Source organism: Phaseolus vulgaris, chromosome 3 (assembly GCF_000499845.2).
Source record: "Phaseolus vulgaris cultivar G19833 chromosome 3, P. vulgaris v2.0, whole genome shotgun sequence".
In the NCBI taxonomy this organism is placed as follows: Eukaryota; Viridiplantae; Streptophyta; class Magnoliopsida; order Fabales; family Fabaceae; genus Phaseolus; species Phaseolus vulgaris.
The window spans coordinates 40,385,968-40,404,034 of record NC_023757.2 but is presented as its reverse complement, the minus strand read 5'-3'; the positions used below and the strand labels follow the sequence as shown (position 1 = coordinate 40,404,034).

Here is an 18,067-nt window from a genome sequence, read left to right as displayed (position 1 = left end):
ATATATAACTTTTAATTATAAATTTAAGTATCTTATAAAAATAAAGTTTGATCACCAATATAATAATTATAAAGAAAAACTTAAAAACTAATTTTTTATTGTTTACTACAAAGGAAAATAGATACTATAAAAGAAACATAAAAAAATTAAGAAATAAAATTAAAATTAAATTTAGATTATAAATTATAAATATATTATGTTGTTAAATTAATGAATGAAAATATTTAATTATATTCGATCCATAAATCATATTACACAACGAAAAAAATTAAAAAGATTAATACAGATTACAAGACGGATCAATTGCAGGTTGTGGTTATAGAGGATGAACTTAAATGTCCAACCGAACTCATACTTTTAATCTTCCTGCACCTCTCATTATTATTTTCAGATTATTTTATCCTTTTTAAAAATAACTTTCAAATTACTCTTTCTATATTCTAAAATGTTTTTTTCTTTTTCAATTTTTATTCTAAAACACACTTTACTTCCACAACTTCTATTCTAAAAACAACTTTTGCTTACGAAACTCTTCAAAATTATCAAAAAATAATTATAATATTTCAAATGTAGGATGTAAGAAAAAAAATTAGGAATGCAGGAAGAAATATCCTTTTATTAACAATTAATATTTGTAAATTGAAAAATACAACTTAAGTTTTTAAATTTATTTTATAATAATTATTTATTAAATATTATTTAAACCATGAATTATCTAAATATTTGATAAATCCTAACATAAATTCCACTTAAGAATATTTTTTAAGAAATGATAGAAGTAGTTTGTTATATAACACAACAACTTCACTGATTAGAAAAACAAATATGACATAAAAATACGGCTTCTTTGACTATTTAAAAAGTGAAAATCCAAGTTGTTACTCCAATTTAAGAAAATATATAAACTTAAAGTGGAGAAAAATCACGACTTCTATAGTTTTTTATATAAAAAATTAATTAACACTAAAGTAGTGCACCAAAACAATTTTGATGTTAAAAAAAATAATAAAGTCGTTTATTACAATTTTTTATGCCAATAAAAAATAATAATAAATTCATATTTTTTCAAAACACGTTTTTTATATAAAATCATATTTCAAAACATCACTTACTCAATAAATATATGAAAATAAGAAGTTACTCTTCATATCCTTCACTCGACTTTTAACTTACCAATACAAATTTTCAATTAAGAGAATTTATTTTTTAACCGATTTGTATGATAATATTTTAACTTTAAGTCCATCGATATAACATTTAGGTCAATCATGAAATTCGAAATTTCCTTTATTTTTAATTGTTTTTAATATCCAACCATTTCTATTGATAATTAATAATAATATTTTAATAAATTTTTATATAATTTAACTATAATTTTTATTATTATATATTTTTCTAAAATTATTAAATCAAGAGTTACCAAAGTATAATCTTCATTGTAAAGAACTATAATTGAAATTAAACATGATAAATTTATTAGAGTTATCTGTTTATGTTCAAGCACAAGTGTGTGGATATATTTGTATATTTCTTTAATTATGAGCAGATGTTTCTAATAATACTTAATTAAAATTAAATTACTAAATTTAGTATATATATATTCTTAACAAGTAATCATAATTTTGATGATTTTAATATTAAATAATAAAATTCATTTATTATATATTTTTTAAATAAAAAGTAAAATTAAATGTTAGACAATCAATTATTGTATATGTATACTTTAATTCTGACACAAATAGTTATCACATTATTTTTTGAAATTGCTTTGATTTCATAATTATTCACAATTTCATTAATTTATCATAAATTTAACATTTCAATCAAAGAACTAATTAACAAATTATTTTCTTTATTTCCAGTATTAACTTCTTGAAAGTTTTATAAATTAAAAAGAAAAGAAAGAAAAAAATTCTATCCTACTTCTTGTCCAAATTCCCTCCCACTAATTCCTCAAATCGGCACCCTTATCATTCCGAATTTGCATTTCCCTCGAAATCACAGAACCCTAAAGCCCCAACTCCTTCCTCTGAAACCCTTGTGATTTTTTCATCTCCATTTCGTTTGCGTCCGTCTCATCTTCACGCACGCCACCATCATCGGGGCGGGTAAACATGGAGTAAAAGAAAGAAGAGAGAAATGAAGAAGAGTGATAAGAAAGTTGCACCAGAGTAGAAGGAACCCTATACGCCGGCGAGTGAGAGGCCAACGAAGGAGAGGAGAGGACAACGGTTTCACGATTTGTAAGGCATACTTTACAAATTAATTGGTTATATAATTATTCGTTTTCTGGATTCGTGAGGTTAAAGTATAGTGTTCGTGTCTTAAAGATTGTGTTTTGGGGTTTCTTATTGAAAATATGAGGTTTGCGATTTGCGCGTTATAAAATCTTGTGTTGAATTAGTGAAATCTTTGAGCACTGGCATATGGATTATGTTACAATGTATACGAATGATATAAACCCTAAATTCCTCCAATATCTTATCTTTTATTACACTGTTGAAAACGCTTTCTACGTGGGATTCCTTTAAATTTCCACCTTGGATTCTCTTCTTAGTATCAAATATTTAAATGTTATTTGTATACTATGTATCATTTATACTATTCCATGTCTTGGAGGTTCTTCCCGCGAAATATCTTGTCTCATACTGAAATATCGATAAACATTTGACATGGTACAGACCCGTGAATATAGATTTGGACCCTGGATGTAATTGGGAAGGTTTTTTTACATGGTTTCCTTTTCCGTCACATAGAAATAGAGATCTCTGTTGTAGTTTTGCCTGGATAAGACCCTAAAATCCCATGAATGCATTTGAAAACTTAATATTGCAAATGCGTTTTAGATGGATTAATTATGGATTCTTGACCCGTGAATATAGATTTGGACCCTATATGTAATTGGGAAGGTTCTTTTACTTGGTTTCCCTGTCCCTCACTTAGAAATAAAGATTTATGTTGTCGTTTTGTCGATAAAACCCTAAAATCCCATGAATGTATTTGCAAATGCGCTTTAGATGGATTCATTATGGATTATTGACATGTGAATATAGATTTGGACACTGGATGTAATTGGGAAGGTTCTTTTTTATGGTTTCCTTGTTCCTCCCTTAGGAATGGAGATTTATGTTGTGTGTTTGCCTTGGTAAGACCCTAAAATCCCATGAATGCATTTGCAAACTTAATATTGCTAATACGCTTTAGATGGATGCATTATGGATTATTTGGAAATTGTGGACTTTCCTGATAAGGCATGATTGTCCCACATTGTTTTTCGACCTCAAGTTTGTTAAGATAGATATCGCTAGAGTTAATTATCCCATATGAGTATGTTTTTTTTTTTTAAATAAGAGTTTTGTTACGGTTTTGTTTTTAAAAGACATCTCAAAAGATTAAAAGAGGAACAATGTATATATAAATTGCCATGGAATTATGGGTGACCAGAACAGTTGGAATTTTATTTCTTAATTTGAAGGTGGCAAATTAGTATATTTGAGATTTGAACCCCTTGGTTTAAATTAAAATTGAGATATTATTGATTCTTGAAAAAGGGTCAGACTCGGGGATTGCTTGCTTGAGCTTATTGAGGGTTAGTATAATTGAAGTAGAATGTTTTCTCTATTTTTTGGGGAAATATTATTTGATGACCCAAAATGTGCAATATTGGATTGTGGGATTGCCGAGACTATTAGGACGTGAGACTGTGATAATTGTTTTGATATTTGTTGTTCTTTTTAACGAAATCAAATTATGTTCGCGATGGGATGATTGTTGCTTGAAATTGGGAGGTTAGTTTTTGAATTTTGAATGATTGGGTCTATCTCGATCATATAAAAAAGTGAGTAAAATCTACTCTCTTATCGACATTCTTATTTTTTTAGTATGGACTTATCCATCTCAACATTTTACCTGTCTTATTACTATTTTTACCTTTTTAAATGTTTTTATATAAATAGAGTTTTTTTGAAAATTTTATTCTTTTTTTCAATTTTACTTTATTTTAAAAACAATACCTATTCATATTTCAATTTTGTTTACACTATGTACGTTTATATTATTTTAATTTTTTAAACATTTAAATTTCTTGCATGCATTTTACATATTTTATTCAATATCATAAATTTTATTTTTTAAATTTCATCCTGTATTCATAGCATTACTCTTTTTACTTCTATGTTTTTGAAGCATTTATTTATAGTTCTCATCATTTTATTTTTTAAACATTATTTTTACATATTTAAATGATTTTATTGGAATATTATAATTTGTTTTTGTTATTGTTTATAATGATAATTTTTACTTTTCCAAACAATACATTCTACACTTTTATATATTTTTTTCAACCTTGAATTTAGACCTTATTATATTCTTTTTAAAATTCTATTTTACTTTCAAAGTGATTGTTATTTTTATTAACTTATCCCGTATAAAATACTTCATATATTTTATAAACATCACTTATTATTATTTTAAATGTTTTATTTTTTAAAATATTTTAGTGCTCTTTCTGTATTTTTGTACTTTTTTTTTCAAAAAATTTTAAAATCTTTTTTACACCTTGCTTTTTGATGATACATTTCATTATAAACATCATTAGTATTGACATTTTTATACTGCTCATCTTTGTCTTAGATATTTTTAAAACTGCTTTTATATTTTAAATATTTTTCTCAAATGTCATCATTTAAATTTTTTATTATTTTCTACTTAAATAACATTTTTATAGCATTAACCCCTCTGTAGTTTTTTTTTTATATTTCTTAATATTACATTTAAGGCTTAGGGAATTTAGTAAGTTTGCTACAGTAGAATTGTATTTATAGTTAGAGTACTTATGTAATTTTTTTATAAATTTCTCCAAGTTTTAGCATCGTTTATTTTGACGTTCAATTTGAAACAGACAAATCCAGTCGTATAACATATGTCTATTGAGGTAAAATACAAATTTCTTGCATATATGTTTGTATATTTCTGAAACAAGTTAATTAGTCTTTTGTAGAAGTCTATGGATGGTTTCATGTATTGTTTCCTTAATATTTTAGTCCTTATTTTTCAAGGTTGGTTGAGACAGTATGCAAATTATCTTCATCTGTATATGCATACAATTTTTTCAAGTAATTGTTTGAATTTGATTATCACTGTATTTGTAGTTGGGTTAAAATGAATATTTTGATCTTAGCGAACACATGGATAACCAAGATAGGGATGTCCATCTATGGGTAATTAGTTGTAAGATTTTCTTAGTTCCCCAAATCTTTTTTGTTTACTGTTTTCTTTTATCCCTTTCAGTCATAGAACTTATGTGTCAGGACAGGAGTAATACCAATTTCAGAAGGCTTGCACATCTGAACATATATAACTCACCATCTCCTTCTAGTTTGTGGGGGCTTTCTACTTCTATTCCCAGGCATTGATTTCTTTCTTATACGTTATTTTTGTGATTCCTTTCTTTAAAGCTTTTATAGGTAAACTTTTTAATTAACTTATATTGTGTGGACAGCGAAATTGTTTTTATCATTTATGATTGAGAGAATATTTTTGTCATTCTAAGAAACATAATGATCTTAATAATGTGTGTTTTTCTTTGTACGAGAAATGAAGGAGTATGATGTTTGCACAGTTTATTTCTAAGAACTTCTAGGCACTGAAAATTTTAACTATTTAAACTAGATTTATTTACTTGATTTTACAGAATTTGTGTACTTTGCCATTATGCCAAGCTACAAAACGAGTATTACTAGTTACATAAATTGATTGATTTAGTTACTTAGTTGTGGTTAATCGTGATGTCTTGTTCATTATTGTTTTACAAAAATGATCTAACTATATCTAACTATTCATTCTAGAGCTTGTGCTGTGTTACAGTAATTTGAAAATAAATGCTTTTCATAATGGGGAAGGAAAACAGATGTATTCCGAGAGTAGTGGCATTATATTAGCCATTGCCTTTTACTTTTTGATATGTAATTTATTATTACGTAGTGCCATGACTAAAATATCTGTTTCTTACTTCACTGTATTGGAAATTTTCATGGGATTTAAATACCATAGATCACTTTGGCTTTTATCTTTAAAAAAATTCAAGAAATCCAGGCTATCTTTTTCGAGGTTAAAACCTTGTTTTGGTTTGAGTACTTTTTTTCTTTTAATCAATTTTTTTAAATGATTCCATCCCCATTAAATAGGTTTTCTATGTAAACAATGTTTTTATTTTCGTAAGGCACTGTGAAGGATGTTCAGAAATCATTAATTATATTTCTCATGCACATTCTGCTCCTGTATCATATATCTGTTGGGGTAAAACACAAATTGGATGGATATGTTTGTATATTTCTCAAATAAGTTAATTAGTCTTTTATAAAAATTTATGGATGGTTTCATGGTTGAGTCAGTTTGCACTTATACCCATCTGTATTGTCGTACGCATATGATTTTTATCGGAAATTGTATGAATTTTATAACATGGATATTTGTATGTTATCAAACATATGGATAACCATGTCAGAGATTTCCATCTATGGTTATTAGTTGTAAGTTTTTCTTATTTTCCCAAACCATTTCTTTACAGTTTTCTCTTATTTTTTTCAGTCATCGAACTTGTGTTTCAGAATAATTGTCACACTAGTTTCAGAAGGTTCACTGGGCATTAATTCCTCATCTGTTAATTCTACAGGTAAGCATTTTAATTGACTTTCAAAATGAATTCATTATTGATTATTTGCAAAGATGGCTGGCAGTTGGTACTGTTGTGAACTTGCCTACATAGAACTTGAAAATCCCAACTAATGCTTTGATGCCATTTCTTTGTTTGTGAAGTTCCAAATAATCCCATGGCTTTGGAGGTTCTGTTCAAACAAACTAGTTTTGATTCTTACAATTGTGAATGTATTATTTATATGGATTCGTTGTTTGTTACTTGTAAATTGAGATTGTTGGTGTGGTTTGTTTTGATAAGATCGACAAGTCTCATACATTTACAGTTATTTATTGGATGGTTCTTGAACAATCGATTATATGTTACTAAACTTAATATTGCCTACAATATAGATAATTTATTGTTCTTTATTTTCAAAGTAGCTTCATTCAGATACGAATATCTTGTCTCATTATGAAATATCGATAAACATTTGACATGGTACAGACCCGTGAATATAGATTAGGACTCTAGAATTGGAAAGGTTCTTTAGCATGGTTTCCTTGTCCGTCACATGACCCGTTAATATAGATTTGGACACTGGATGTAATTGGGAAGGTTCTTTTACATGGTTTCCTTGTCCCTCACTTAGAAATAGAGATTTATGTTGTGTGTGCCTTGGTAAGACCCTAAACTCCCATGAATGCATTTGCAAACTTAATATTGCAAATGTGCTTTAGATGATTCATTATGGATTATTTGGAAATTGTGAACTTGCCTGACATGGCATGAATGTCCCACATTGTTTTTTGATCTCAAGTTTGTTAAGATAGACATCGTTAGAGTTAATTATCCCATATGAGTATGGTTCTTTTCTTTTTGAAAATAAGAGTTTTGTTATGGTTTTGTTTTTGAAGACATTTTGAAAGATTAAAAGAGAAAGGTATATACAAAATTGCCGTGGAATTATGGGTGACCAGAACAGTTGGAATTTTATTTCTTAATTTGAAAGATTTGGATCCCTTGATTTAAATTGAAATTGAGATATTGATTCGGTCAGAATCGGGGATTGTTTGAGCTTATTGAGGGTTAGTATAGTTGAAGTAGAATGCTTTCTCTATTTTTTGGGGAAGTATTATTTGATGACCCAAAATGTGCAATATTGGATTGTGGGATTGTCGAGACTATTACGATGTGAGACTATGATAATTTGATATTTGTTGTTCTTTTTAGTGAAATCAAATTGTTATGTTCGCGATGGGATGATTGTTGCTTGAAATTGGGAGGTTAGGTTTTGAATTATTGTGTCTATCTCGATCATATAAAAATGTGAGTGAAATCTACTTTCTTATCCACATTCTTATGAGAGAAAAAAAAATTTGTTCATTACAAGAAAATTGTTTAATAGAAACTAATTTTAAATAGTAAAATAATTAGTTACTATATTGACTAAATTAGAAATTATTTTATAAATGAAAAATTATTGGTATTTAAAGTAGTTTTTATTATTAATAAAAATTTACAAAATAGTTTTTAAATTGATATCTAAGTATTAGTTACCAAGATTTTAGTTATTAACTACTTATTTTCTAAATTAGTATCTATTAGTATTTTAGATATTAATTTAGAATCTAAAATATTAGTAGTTAAAACTTTGATAACTAATTTGGATACTAATTTACAAATTATTTTATAATATTTCTAGTCTTTGAATTAATAGTTTAAGTAATATAGTGATTAATTATTTTTGGTTTCTAAATTTTGTTAATATTTAATGATTTTCTTGTAGTGATTTTTTTATATATATTTTTATTTTTTTAATATAAACTTATCCATCTCAACCTTTTACTTGTCTTATTACTATTTTTACCTTTTTTAAATGTTTTTGTACCGATCGGGTGTAGTTGACTGTTAGTGGACGGGGGGCCATGTAAGCTGGGTCTCACGAGTGGCAAGGGCCAGTGCCTTGCATGCGGCATATGCCCAGGGCATCGAGGAGTGGTCAAACCTCAGTCATGTAAGGTGGGTCCCACAAGCGGTATGCTCAGATTGTCTCGCAGACAATACGCCAGAGGGACGAGGAGTGGTCAGGCATCGGTCATCACTGAAACTGATCCTAAACAACACATCGGTAGTGCAACTGATCCCAAACTGACGTGTCCTCGGACCTTGGCAAGTTAAAACAGTGGAACTGGGTCACGAGAGGTAGATCCCAAACAACACATCGGTTACCAGCAGGAAGAAGCCTAGATCACGATGGGTGACGTGTTCAGGCGTAACACGAGTAAAGAGCCACTGGTAGAGATACGACTTGTAAGGGTTACGTTCCACCGACAAGCTACATGCATGACACGTGAACAGCTAGGGCACTTACAGGACGGATGACTCCAGAGATTAGGTGCATAAGTTGGTATCCAGGTGGTCATTCTGTTAGAGGTTGCACTCTAGTAAGAGAGCCTTATGCGCTAGATTGCCCTAAGAGTGGGTGATAGTAGCGCTGAGGCACACCCTCAGTAACCCTAATTGTGGGTAGTGGAAAGAACAAAAACCCTAATTGGTAGCCTCAACCTCTTTTTCTAACTCCACGACCCTGGTGCGCAAGAGCAAGACCTTTGATTCAAGATCATTATACTCTTGACCTTTGTCGAAGAGTCATTTCTTGATCTCTTTCTCAGTCTGACGGAGACTGCTTAACTCTTGATCCAGGCCGGTTTCCCGATTGGAGCAGAACCGGTTGGGCCAGTTTTTCCTTTTTCTTTTCCTCTGCCAGAGCTAAGTCTTCTTTAGCCTTTGCCTCCACCAAGGCCAACTACTGCTTCATCACTTCAGCCTTGTCGATCTGGGGGTTTGCTTGGGCAAGGAGTTCGCCGAAGCCAAGGCCCAAGCATTCCCTGGCCACATCCTTAGTCATCTCCACCGTTGCCCCTCTTTGGAAACCTTGGAGGGCATTCTGAAGAAGGACAACAGAAAGCTCAGGTGCAGGTGGAGTGTGCCCATGCCTAGAGGCGCTCTCACCACCACCTTCGAGCGCGAGGAGGCCATGAGGTGAAGAAGCGCTTGGCGGGTGCTCCCTGAAAGAGGCAGGGCGACCCGCAGTTGTAGAGTGAGAGGTCGTAGCAACCATCGCTCTGTGCCTTTTAAAGACAAGCCCTTCCGTGGAGTCCTCGTTAGACTCAATCTCCACCACTCCTTTGCCTTTCTCAAGGGGGGTTGGAGCAGGTGACGCTTGGACGGTGACAAGGGGGACCGGTTGAAGGCGGTGGCAGAAATGGGAGTGGGAGGAGCAGAGGCACCCACGACCCCAGGCGCCCCTGGGCGACGAGCAAGGGCGTCATCTAGCCTAGCTCGTTTTTCCTCGTTCAGCACCATGCCTGTACGAAGATTAGAATGCATGGGGTCAGCAAAACAATATAGGATGTAAAAGTAAACATACAAGTATGAAGAGAAAGAATATGCAAGCACAAAGAGCTGATAACTGGTATTCACAGCAAAGTGAGAAAGAGATGAGCGGGTATCGATATAGCCCTTGAGATCAGAAGGGCTGAACTTGTACTTGATCAGTTAGGAAGTGTTGAACACCGCCCCTAGGCTTGCGAAGACTTGGCAGAGCTCGCGACCGTGGGGAGTCAGTTCCTTAAGAGTCCTCAACTTCTTGAACTTTAGTTCCTTCACCCATTCGAGTGGAAATCCATCCAGAAGGGTGCGGTCATAGTCGGTGCAACACACCCGGAAGAACTTCCCTTTGAAGTCCTTATACGATTGTTGGAATAAGGTGAGGAGAACTCTCCCTGCCACCCCATTAAAGCTTACCCAAAGCTTTCTCCCTAGACTCTTGGCCTCGAAGAAATGGAGGAAGACGTCTACAGAAGGGGTGTGCCCAAAATGGTTGCAGAGGATTGCAAACCCCCTCACAAAGGCCCAACTGTTGGGGTGCAATTGGGTAGGGGCCACATTAATCTTCGTTAGTAGAGCCCGCTCGAACATCGTGAGCGGCAAACGAAGCTTGACCCTCTTGAAAATGGTGGCGTAAAGGAAGAAGAGTTCCCTGTCGTTTGCGCAGGGTTGAACGGACCCATATGTGTCGCACTCCTGCCCAAGCACGCGGAGCAAATGAGTGGCCTGATCCTCCCTATGCTTCATCACATCCTTACTGCAGGTGAGTGAGGAGGTCTCAGCCAGGAGGTCCTAAGAGGACTAGGGGTAGAGGGCTCTGTAATCTACTTTGGGAGGAGGGTTGGAAGTTGTTTTTGTTCGAGCCATCTCGAAGAAAGCTAAAAAGCAAGAAAAAGAAAGGAGAAAACGAAGGTTTAGAAGAGGGTGATGGTGTAACCCAGCAAAAAACTAGAAAAACCCCACACTCGAGGAAAACCCAAAAAAACAAAAGAACGGGGAAAAAGCAGAGAAAGACTAAAATGCAAGGAATTTAAACAGGCCCAGACAGTTATCAAAGTGTGAAATCAAAGAACGAGGACAATCCATGGGTAAAAATCATACCTTTTGTTGGTTAGAGTCGAAAGTTATGGTTTTTCGCAAGAGGGAGGTGAGAGTGTTTGGAGAAGAAGATGAAGCGTGCAAGAAATTTCTGATAATGGAACAGTGAATGGAAGCGCGTGTTTTTGAAAATTTAACGTAAACTAAGAAGCGTAAGCGGCATTAAGTCCTGGCCGGTGATCAAGACACGTGTGTGCAGATTAAAACGGGCATAGAGAAGCGTCACTTCGGTGCACTGTTCACGTCTTGTCACATAGAGCCATGTAGGTCGCCAGGGCAAGGACTTAGTCTCTTTGGTGAACAAGTTAACATCTCGAGACTGGGGGGCTTGTGTACTGACCACTCCTCGGGTGTTGTTGAATGTTAGTGGACAGGGGCCACGTAAGCTGGATCCCACGAGTGGCAGGGGCCAACACCTTGCATGCAGCACGCCCAAGGCGTCGAGGAGTGGTCAGGCCTCGATCATGTAAGGTGGGTCCCACAAATGGTATGCCTAGAGTGTCTCGCAGATAATATGCCAGAGGGACGATGAGTGGTCAGGCATCGGTCATTAGTATATACTGACGTGTCCTCGGACCTCGGCAAGTTAAAACAACGGAGCTGGGCCACGAGAGGTGGATCCCAGACAACACACCAGTTACCAGCAGGGAGAAGCCTAGATCACGAGGAGTCCATGTGTGTGGTGTGGATGATGCGTTCAGGTGTAACACGAGTAAAGAGCCACTGGGAGAGATACGACTTGTGAGGGTCATGCCCTTGGTCTTTGTGATTTCAGGTGTTTGATCGAAAGAAGACACGAACAAAGGCAGAAACAACTAGGCGTGTGTTCGTTGTAGACGAGTCAACCGGCAGGAACATTTTTTATATAAATAGTTTTTTGAAAAATTTATTATTTTTTTCAATTTTACTAAATTTTGAAAACAATACCTATTCTTATTTTCATTTTTTTTACACTATTTTTACGTTTATATTATTTTAATTTTTTAAGCATTGAACTTTCTTGAATGCATTTTACATATTTTATTCAATATCATTAATTTTAAATTTTATTTTTAAATTTCATCATGTATTCATAGCATTACTCTTTTTACTTCTATGCTTTTGAAGCATTTATTATTGTTCTCATCATTTTAATTTTTAAACATTTATTTATTTATTTGTAGTTTGGTTAATCGTGATGTCTTGTTCATTATTGTTTTACATAAATAATATAACTATTCATCCTACAGCTTGTGCTTATGTTACAGTATTTTATTATGGTGGAATTTGAAAAGGAATGCTTTTCCTGTAATTTTCATTATGGGGAAGGAAAACAGATGTATTCTTTAAGCATCTAGCGAAAGTAGTGACATTACATTAGCCATTGACTTCCACTTAAAACATTTGTCTTTTGATTTTATTAATTAATTGTTATGTAGGTGCGATGACAAAAATATCTTGAAAAACCTTAAAGAAATCCATGCTATCTTTTTAGAGCCCAAAAACCTGGTTTTGATTTGAGTACTTTTTTTCTTTTAATCAATTTTTTTTTGTTTAAATGATACCACCATTCCATTAAATAGGTTTACTATGTAAACAATGTTTTTATTTTCGGAAGAAGTCACTGTGAAGGATGTTGTTCAGAAATCATTAATCGTCTTTCTCATGCACATCAGCATATATCTGTTGAGGTAAAACACAAATTGGATGGATACGTTTGTATACTTCCTAAAAAAGTTAATTAGTCTATTTTAGAAATTTATAGATGGTTTCATGGTTGAGTCAGTTTGCACATATGCTGTACGCATATGATTTTAATCGGAAATTTTCTGAATTTGGTACCCATAAGGATAACCATGTCAGAGATTTCCATCTATGGTTATTACAGTTTTTTTTTTTACATTTTTTATTTATTTCTTTCACTCATTGAACTTGTATTTCTGGACAAGTGTCATACTAGTTTCAGAAGGTTTATTAGTTTCAAACTAATGCTTGAATTTTATTCGTCAATATGATGCTAAATGGAGTTTTACGCTAATGCTTTGATGCAGTTTTTTTTGTTTGCGACAGTAATGAAGTTCCAAATAATCCATGGCTTTGGAGGTTCTGTTCAAACAAACTAGTTTTGAATCTTACAATTGTTCATTTTTGAATGTTGGTCCCATGTGATCTCGTAAAACCCAAAAATCCTAATGATGAATGTTCAGAAAATGCTATGGATTCAGGAACTTTGATTTGGATCAAGCAAAGTTATCTTTTGAATGTATAGTAGTATATCGATGGATTAAGCATTGATTATTTGGAAACTGAGGTGGAAAATAGTTTGGGTATTATTATAAAAAATAAAAAAGATGAGCAAAAGAGACAAAAGGAAGACAATAAATATGAGAATAAATATTTTTCTGTTGTTTTATTGAGATCAAAGCAGAGTTAGAATATATAAACATTTTAACTAAATATAGATAATGTAAAATAAATATTGATATCGTTTGATATATCTTTGCATGTTGGGAAACAAATATTGATCCGATCCAGTTTGAAATAAATATTCTTGAATGATTGAGGACTTAAGATTGTAAGTTGTTTTATGGTGGAAATGAAAAGCAAATGGATGAGACTTTTCTTCACTTCTTTCTTAACAATGTGATAATCTATTTTTATGTGTTTCTTATGTTCGTGAAACATTGAATTTGTCGCAATGTATCTTGTTGAGTCATTGTCAATGAGAGATGAAAGATTATAAGATGAACTAAAATGACAAGGTGAACAAAGATCTACGAATAATTTGTAATTCTAGCAATCAGAACTCTGATCAAAATTCTGAAACCATATTATAAAAGAGAAACAAAAGAGAAAAAGGAAGGAAAAAAAAAGTATGAGATATTTTTTTTCTATTTTTCTATCGAGATCAAAACAGGGGTTCAAAATATATACGAACACACAACAAAATAGAGAAAATGTAAAATAAAGTACCAATAAAGGATAGAATCAGAAAAAATAAAATAAAAGTTAAATATATATATAAAGAGGAACAACTAAGAAAAAGAAAAATTGATATTAACTTTCTTTTAAAAGCTTTCTATCTATATCCTAGACATTATTTAATTAAACATTTAAATAGTAACTATTGTTTGGAACTATTTTCCTTAATTTGAAGATGTTGATTATTATAGTTGTAGCAGATGAGAATGAGTTTGAATTTGAATTGAGATTTTTTTTTTTATTCTTTTAAGATAGAAAAACACAAGAAAAAAAAATTAGATTATGTATAAATTTATTTTATTTTATTAATTTTGTAAGCATGGTCTGAATGTGAATGTGTTGAAATGATAGCTTTGGTTTGAATGAGCTATTAGTTTGTGAGAGTTTTGTTCGATGAATCAATTTAGAAGCAAGTTTAAAGCTTAACTTGGGTGATTAGTTTAGAATGTGTGCTTTTCATGATAACTAGAACATGTGGTGTACTTTTAGAACATGTGGTGTTTGATGAAACATAACAGATGCAACTCTAAGACTTAATAAACTGGTTAATACCATGTCGAGAAAATTGATTTCATAGTAAGTGGATTAATGTTGTAAAGTATACTTTGAGTATTTTTTAGAATCGTAGTCACTATTCATTAATTTTTTATGTATTTTTTTTTACAAGTCACTTTTAGCTTAATTAGTATTCTTTGGGTTCATAGCCAAACTATTGACTAATGTCTCGAGTATTGTTTCCACAAGTTACTCTTGAGTTAATTAATATTTTTTTGTCTCATAGTCACTAATGGCTAATTTTTTAAGTATTGTTTCAGCTTGATATCACTCTTGACTTAATTAAGTATTCTTTGTCACACAATATTTCTTGGCTAAGATACAAAGATGAATGAGTATTTGATTATCAAATCATATAATTTGCTCTTTAGGGAGAGAGTTTCATCTTTCAACGAGTACAATAGTAGTCTCTCTTTCTTAGTTTGTTGAATGAACACTAAGTATTATCTATGAATACTTTTTTTAAAACTTTATATAAAACTAGAAGAAGAAAAATCCAAGTTTGTCTTTTGTCTCATTTAAATCGAATGAGAAAAAAAAAGGATTTATTTAAAAAAAATTCATAAATAGTCTTGCATATTTTATTTTTAATTATTTTCATTATAATTATTTTATTATTTAATATTATTACTGTTAATAACACTCATACTATTAATATTATTAGAGTTAAATATATATTTTTATCATTATATTATAATATAAAATTGATTTTGTTTTTAGTTTAAATTTTAAATTTTCTATATTTATAATAAAAGATTATTAAAATAATATCTAATATATATTATATTAGAGTATTATAACATTTTTACACTAAAAATTCATTTATCTCTAAAAAAAACTGTTAATAATCTCTTCTTTACTTAGTACCAGTACTTAGGTGCTATATAATTTGGACTAAAACAAAAATTAATTTTACATAAAATAAATAATAAGATGGAAAAACGTATTTAGCCTAATTTAAAATTTAAATCTGTAATACCGTTGCATTAAATTATGTTACCATATAAACAATAAATAAGTATTACAGAACAACAATCATGGTAGAATTAACCTGCAATTCTAACCGAAATGACTCACTTACTCTAAGAAGATAAATGAGGTTATTATATTGCTCTAAAAACTATGACAACTGTTTCTTCTTCCTCTACTTAGTTCTAAACCAACATTCGCAGAAAAACTTGTGACAGGAGCATGAACTGTCGCTAACATCTATTATCTTTTAAGCTGCAGGGGCATAATCATAGGTACCGTCATCGTTATCATCATCATCACCTTCGAAAAGATTCATGAGTTGGTAAGCAGACAATTCTTGGACATAGCAAACAATACCTTGGTGATGCAGAATGATGTGAAGCAGAGACCCCATGTTGACTTGGTGGTGAAAAAAAGAAAAGAAAAGTAGAAGGAAAAGGAAAAGGATGGTTTAAAATAGAAAGGATAATTGATTGATGATGAAAAGGGAGAGGGTGGTGAGGTATATATAGTGATTCGAAGCTTTTAACGTTATGGTGAATTGGTTTAGAGCTTCTGGAGTGAGGAGATAGGCACGTGGATAAATGCGCCTTAACGTTGATGAGTGTGCGTGAGACACGAAAGAATAAATCCTAGGTGGATGCTTAGGTGGCATGCTACGAAGCACTTGCTAAATCTCATAAAGTGAACATATCGAATCTATGGTTTTGAAAGGTAGTGGAAGAAGAAGCGTTAGGACATTTGAGTCTGCATCTTAAGGTTCTCAACAACAACAACTATAACAGACCCTAAACCCATTCATACAAATATCTATCACCAATATTAGTTATTTGTTTCCATGCAATGCAATCATTTATGACTATACATCATCGCCAGATAAAAAAAAACTGATACTTTTTTTTTTAGTAAAAGCAATATTATTATTATCATTAATATTGTTATTAACAATTATTATAATAATATAATTAAAAATGTTAGTAAAAGTAATAATAATAATAATAATAAACTTATCTATAGATTCGTGGATAATACAAAATTTACTTATTGATAAAGGTCGAGATTCGTGACTAATAATTTATATAATATATAATATTGAATTTACTTACAAATTTGAATTTGTAAGTAATAATTCATGCAAAATTTATTTATAAATTTAGATCATGGAAGGTTTGATACATATACTTTATGTTTTGTCTATGTCTTTATTTTATCATCTAATCATATTTTTTAATTGGATTTAAATATATTTTTACCTTTTTAAACGCGATAAAATGAATATTCTAAAAGGCGATGTTTAATTTACCTATTTTTATCTGTGTCGTGCTTTTTCTGTCATGATGTTTTTTAGATATACAATCTTTGTTTTTCTTGCTAGTGTACTCAAGACCTAAGACCTGTAAAAGAAGAACTATAACTCTTTTATACCCATGTTTAGTTGGATCATCGGTTAGTTTTTCTCGGTCGTTAGAAACAACACTCTTAGAGACATAATAAAATAGTTAGATACAATTACTGATTAAAACCAAACATTATCATTATTTAGAAAAATAAAAATTATTAAACAATTTTGGTTATATGTGGAAAACTTTCAATTCACCAAGAGCCACAACTCATCTTGCATAGGAATGGTAATTTTATATATGATAGTTTTATAAATCTTTACAATAATTATTTTAAAAACCATTTCTCATGTAAAATTTTAATTGATTCACAATAAAGACTTTTCATATACCACCCGTTCATAAAACTAAAGTGAGCAAAATTATATATAGAGAAAAAAAAACATGAACATTTTGAAGACAGAAAAAACATGAAATATTTCATTGTAAAAAAAATCAGAGAATGTTGTTTTCATGATTAAGATTACAATAAAAAAAATAATATAATATTATACACTTTTATTGTAACGATAAATCTGCAACACAAGTAAATTTAATTATTGACATTAATGATTCAATGATTGTTTAAGAATTAGAAAGATTCTGCGGCTTTAAGCCTAGAATTTGTTTGGATTTCAATTCGAAAAACAGTTCTGTACAATTTCATAGCAAAAACATTTAACACTTTTTACCTTTTTAGGAATATTTTCGGGGCTTAGATACCCATAATTATAGTCCTTTTTAGGCTGATTTTTCCCATTTTCATTGAGTTAATTATAGGCATCTCAATGGCCACTTTATATAACAGAATAAAATGTGTGATCTAAAAAATAATTCAATCTCAACAAAAATAAAAAATATCTTTCATTTATACACTATATTTTATTATTATTTTAAATTCACATGAGACTTAAACATTTCCTTTTTTAAAGCTTTTTCATGTAAATTAAAATAAAAACAAACAAATAAAAGAAAGACATTAATACATCAACTAATTACATTATAAATAGCTATATATAAGTATAAAAACAGATAATGTAAATCTCTTTGTTTAACAAACATATATTAGATACTT

General features: G+C 31.0%; 1 long non-coding RNA gene across 2 annotated transcripts; it reads left to right on the top strand.

Annotated features, from left to right (window-relative positions):
- Positions 1 to 1,916: 1,916 nt before the first annotated feature.
- On the top strand, positions 1,917 to 13,410 carry LOC137807682 (uncharacterized). Of its 2 annotated transcripts, none has more exons than XR_011080573.1 (4): positions 1,917 to 2,243; positions 5,290 to 5,407; positions 6,589 to 6,673; positions 13,156 to 13,410. It is a non-coding gene; the product is annotated as an uncharacterized lncRNA (long non-coding RNA). The 2 variants fall into 2 exon arrangements; XR_011080572.1 differs by lacking the exon at positions 13,156 to 13,410 and adding an exon at positions 6,817 to 7,073.
- The last annotated feature ends 4,657 nt before the right edge of the window (positions 13,411 to 18,067 follow it).